Source organism: Mobula birostris, chromosome 9 (assembly GCF_030028105.1).
Source record: "Mobula birostris isolate sMobBir1 chromosome 9, sMobBir1.hap1, whole genome shotgun sequence".
Lineage (NCBI taxonomy): Eukaryota > Metazoa > Chordata > Chondrichthyes > Myliobatiformes > Myliobatidae > Mobula > Mobula birostris.
This window is the reverse complement of record NC_092378.1, coordinates 16954264-16960263: the sequence shown is the minus strand read 5'-3', so window position 1 is coordinate 16960263 and position 6000 is coordinate 16954264.

The window sequence follows — 6000 nt, the reverse complement described above, 5'->3', positions numbered from 1 at the left end:
GAGGCCAAGTGACCTGCTTATTGCAACTTCTAATTCATATTTTTGTGTGTAAATATAATTTATGCTACAAGCTGTAGGCAGTTAGAAAGCTGGATAAAAGAAACAAACTAACAGGTACTTCTTAGGATGATAAGGGGTGAAATCCATCTCATTACCATCTCCACAATCACCATCAGCACAGGCTGTGCGCTTCGTCCCCCACTCTACTCGCTTTCTACTTATGATTGCATGGCTAAGTACAGCTCCAATGACATACTTAAGCTTGATGATGGCACCACTGTTGTTCATTGAATCAAAGGTGATGACAAACCAGCATATAGGAGGGAGATTGGAAATCTGGCTGAGTAGTGCCCCAACAACAACCGCTCTCTTAACATCAGCAAAACCAAAGAGCTGATTACTGACTACAGGAGGAAGAAATCAAAAGCCCATGAGCCTGTCCTCATCAGGGGATCAGAGAAGGACAGGGTTAGCAACTTTAAATTCCTAAGCATTATCATTTCAGAGGATCTGCCCTGGGTCCAGCACATGGCACAGCACCACCTCTACCTTCTTAGAAGTTTATGCAGAATCAGCATATCACCTAAAATGTTGACAGACTTATACAGATGCATGGTGGAGCGTATACTGACTGGTTGCGTCATAACCTGGTGTGGGAACATCAATTCTCTTGTATAGAAAAGTCTATAAAAAGTAGTGGGTATAGCTCAGTCCATTACAGATAAAGCACTCCCCACCATTGAGCATATTTACAAGGAGCACTGTCACAAGAAAGGAGCATCTATTTATCAAGAACCCCACCATACTGGCAATGCTGTCTTCTCACTGTTGCCATCAGGAAGAAGGTACAGGAGCCTCAAGTCCCACACCACCTGGTTCAGGAATAGTTAGAACCCCTCAACCATCAGGTTCTAGAACCAGAGGGGATAACTCACCCCAACAATGAACTGATTCCACAACCGATGGACTCACATTTAAGGCCCCTAATGCAACTCATGTTCTGGGTATCTATTGCTCAAATATTTATTATTACTATTACTTTTTTCTCTTTTTTGTATTTGCATAGTTCATTGCCTTTTGGTTGTTAGTATTTGTTGTGTGTGTTTCCATTGATCCTATTGTATTTCTTTGTATTTACTGTTAATGCCCACAAGAAAATGAATCTTTGGGTGGCATATGGTGACATATATGTACTTTGATAATAAATCTACTTCGAACTTATTTTGAAACTTCTAAGTACACCACAGATGACCGTATTTCTAATATGTTTTCTGGCTGTTTTTATGTTTTGCTAATTGAAAATACCTTGTAAAATATAAAATCTTAACCCGATTACTCATGTTTGCATTATGAAATGTATTGTTCTTATTTCATAAGCAGGATTACAGATAATTACTTCTGTTGGTCTTTGATCCTGCAGCCATAAATAGGCTAGATCTAATAATGCATTGTCAGTGCACTAAAGAGACAGTTATTTAGGTGCTATTGTACAACAACGTTCAATTCAAGAACCGAGCAAATCAATGAAATAACAGGTAATGCTAACTTGTAAATGGGAATAATTGAACATTGTCACAAATGTGTAAAATTGTAAAATATGTAAAACCAGTGTAGGTTATTATTATTTATATTTATATTGTACATTATTGCATATTGATAAATTATTATTATGTATATTATTTTTATTTATTATTAGTTAAGTCTGCACACTACTGTGTTTTTAAATGTTGCTGCTGTAACAGAAGAATTTCCCACTCAGAATCAATAAAGTATTTATTATTATTATTATTATTATTAAAGTAAATAGAATTCAATAGGAATGCATTTATAATGTAATGTGAGAAATGTACACAAGGGGGAGATTATTTTATATTAATGAATGTTAATTAAACAACTAATGAGATCACGGGTGTTAACAGGCAAAACAGAATACATAAAATTAAAAGCAGGTATTCCTATCCTATGATGTTCTTAAGACCACGGTCTAAACTTACATATATTTTTGCCAGGAAAGTGTGAGGGAAATGTTGAAGCATTGCCAGTTTTGAAAACAAGCATTATATGTGTCATCACCATATCAAGTCTCTTCCAGAAAGAGATATGTCTCTTAAATTAAGCTGCCCCGGTGCTAGTTGGAAATCAACTCCACGTATTCAAAATGACCAGAATTTTGTTGGAAATAACTAGACCAATGTCTTTGTCTGGTTAGGATTTCAATTTAAAATTGTCATTAAGAGAGAAAATGAGACTGTTGCACCTGTTTATTCTGAAACATTCGCCCCAAAGCTTAAGAATATTTAAAATTCGAAACTGAAAAATACACAAAGTTAAAGTGAGACAGAAAGGAGTAGGTGGATTAATTTAAAATTACCTTAATAAAGAACCGGAACTAAAAATTGCTCTGCATTTCCTTAAACATGGATTGGATTTATAACTACAGTCACTTGGCAACTTTTATGTTTGAATACCAAAAGAAATTTTTTTTACCAAATCGCACACCCAAGTCATGCTCATCTTTCATCAGCAGCTCTTTAGAGCATCTCTCACTTCTATGCCTTGGAACTGTAACCTGGAAGGCAGAAACTAATTGGAAGTCAAATATGAGCATAGCTGTCTATTTGCTCTGCTCCTGCACTCTCCACTGATAAGGGATGGAGCACAAACAGAAATGAGGGCACAAAATAGCACATGCTTGATTTGGCCCATTGTATCTTCAAGAATTTCTTTGAAAGCTCATATAAGACTATTCCTAGAAGTAGATGCTGCCTTTATATCTGAGTTTTAGATTACTGTTTAACAAATTAAATAACTTGTAACATTTCAAATAACATGCTTGTTTACTATTTTATATTGTATATTTATGTTATGGTATCAGTACTTGCATTAATGACTAAACAGACATTTTAATGGAAGTAAATTATACAAAATTACATTATTTCTTCTATAAGAAATTATCATTTGTATCCTTTGGACAAATAAATTATGATGAAAATTAAAGGAAAAATATAGTTTCCCAATTTACTCAACCAATTTACAAAACACAGATAAGGCTTGTATAATAAGACCTATTGAAATATCTTATTTATTTCATTTAGTGATTCAGCATGGAATTTGAATTATACCAATCCCTATTCTAAAATACTGCTAGAATAGAAATATCAATAACAATCTTATCCGAGGATTCACTTTAAAATAGTTGAAATGGCAACCTTCCTTTACGACACAAGAAAATATGTGACCCTTCAATTATCTGTAAAATTCACCTATTGTTTCAGTTCTTTAGTTATACATTGAATAAACAAGCCCTTTGGCCCGCCATGTCTATTACCAACACTAATCTCACACACCAGCAGTTGGTCCGAGCCTTCTATGCTACAGCAGTTCAAATGCTCTTTGTAAGTACTTCGTAAATGTCATGACAGTGCCTGCCTCCAACACCTTCTCAAGAAGTGCATTCCAAACTTATTTCTTATCAAATCCCCTGTAAATCTCTTACTCCTCACCTTAACTTTATTCCCTCTGATCTTAAACACAGCTGCCAAAGGGTGACATTTCTTACTATATATGCCTCCCATCCAGTCTTTGAATTGAAACATTTTATACCATTGCATCTTCTCCAATATAACGGTGTCCTTGGTGTCTGAAAAGAGGATGCTGTCTAAGTTGCATGCCATCTTGGTCAATGTCTCCCATCCACTACTTAACGTACTGGGTAGGCACAGGAGTACATTCAGCCAGAGACTCATTCCTCCGAGATGCAGCACAGAGCGTCATAGGAAGTCATTCCTGCCTGTGGCCATCAAACTTTACAACTCCTCCCTTGGAGGGTCAGACACCCTGAGCTGATAGGCTGGTCCTGGACTTATTTCTTAATTTACTGGCATAATTTACATATTACTATTAACTATTTATGGTTCTATTACTATTTATTATTTATGGTGCAACTGTAACGAAAACCAATTTTCCCCAGGATCGATAAAGTAGGACTATGACTACTATGACTAAAACTATACACTATATTCCAGCAGCTCTGTGAACAAGATGCTTTTCCTGAAAAAAAAACAAAAAAAATTAATACCCTTTTACAATATGCTGAAATTCACTACGGAAATATAAAATAGGTAAAATCCACCCTGTAGCGGTTTTGTGAACACAGACTACAACAATGTTAACACATTTGGTAAATTTACGCCATCTAGTGAAAAATGAGCAATAGCATTCTTATGGGATTTTTTTGTGTCTCCCTTGTTGCATAACATCAAAGCTACAACAGCAGTTCAGAAGCTGGCTAACTTATGGTAGGTGACTCACCTCTGGACATCCATGACCTTTCGAATATTGTATCTTCCTCAAACTGGTTGTTTAATCAAAGCAATTTAACAATGCACAAGGTCAAACCGTACTATCATACACTGCCCCCTGAAGGTTACATTGTAAAATACATTACAAGGTTACATTTAAAAATACAGTAATAGAAATTTGCAGCTTCAAAATCTTAATACTTAATTTGCACAAATATAAGTGATTGCAGACTTCAGTAAACAAGTGTAATTTAAATCTACAGTGCTTGATGTGTAATCAAAAACAAGATCAGCACATTATTTGAAATTATATTGCAGATAGTATTTTGTTGTATGTTATGGAAAGGTTAGAGTAAGGAGCTCTAAGTATTCTTGTTCTGCTTCATGTGTAGTGATATTATTGACGTTCTAAAATACATTAGTAGGAGAAGATTAAAAATTACACCTAACCAATTTTCAAAACAGTGAACCAAATTTTAGATTAGACCTGGTGTTTGTTTTTGTTTCAGGATCATCAATGTCAACATTTATTGTCGTTTGTTAACACACCCAAAGAAGCAAGCCAGCTTCCTGAACGTCAGCAGTCCTTCTGGTGAAGGTTTTTGGGTGGGAAATGCCAGGATTTAGACCCAATGATAATGAAGTAATTGTAATGCATTTTATGGTTTACATGCAGATGGTGGAAAGGCTTTGAAGTATTGGGGGATGAGTCAGTCACAGTAGACTGACCAGTCTCTGTAACCACAGTATTTATGTGGCTAGTCAAATAGAGTTTCTGATTAATGGTGACCATTTCCCCCCAACCCAACCACCTCCTGGCTTAAAGGATGTTAACATTAGTGGTCTTGGAATGTACATTGCCAGTAAATGTCAAGGGTAAGTGGTTAGACACTTGTGTTGGAGATGGTCATTGCTGCTACAACTATGAAGCAAATGCTGCTTGCTATTTTTCAGCCCAAAACTGAATGCTATCTAGGTCTTGCTGCATGCTGACTTGGACTGCTTCATTTTCTGATGAATTGTGACTGGAATTGAACACTGAGCAATCATATCATACATTCCCACTTCTGACCTTTTGAAGGAAAGAAAGTCATTGATGAAGAAGTTGAAGATGTGTACAGAAGAACTCCTAGAGCTGGGATGAGTGACCTCCAATGACAAACAACTATTTTCTCTTCTATAAGTTATGATTCCAATCATTAGAGTGTTTCCCCTTGATCCCTACATGCCTTACCAGAGATTTTTGATGCTATGCTTTGCCAAATACTGCATTAATCGCAAGGCAGTGATTTCCATGTCACCTCTGAATGACAGCTCTTTGATTCATCATGTTTGAAACCAGGGCAGTCTTTAAGTCTGGAGCCAAATGGTCCAAGCAAAACTCAAACTGCAGATCAGCTTATCGATGAGTAACTGATATTTTATAGCATTGCTGACAATACCTTCCGTCCTTGATTAAGCAGGAATTAGCCAGATTTAATTTTATGAGCAGGATATATTTGAGTAATCTTCCACATTGTTAGGTAGATGCCTTTTTCGTACCCGTGCTAGGATAGTAGGATGTTCTGAAATGCACATCTTCAGCACTTCATTAGTCCAATAGCACATAAAAGCTTTCCGCTTTTCCTTGATATAAAAGAGTAACCTGTATTGACCGATCAGCTACTCAGTACTTCACAGCTGAATATGTTTGTGAAAA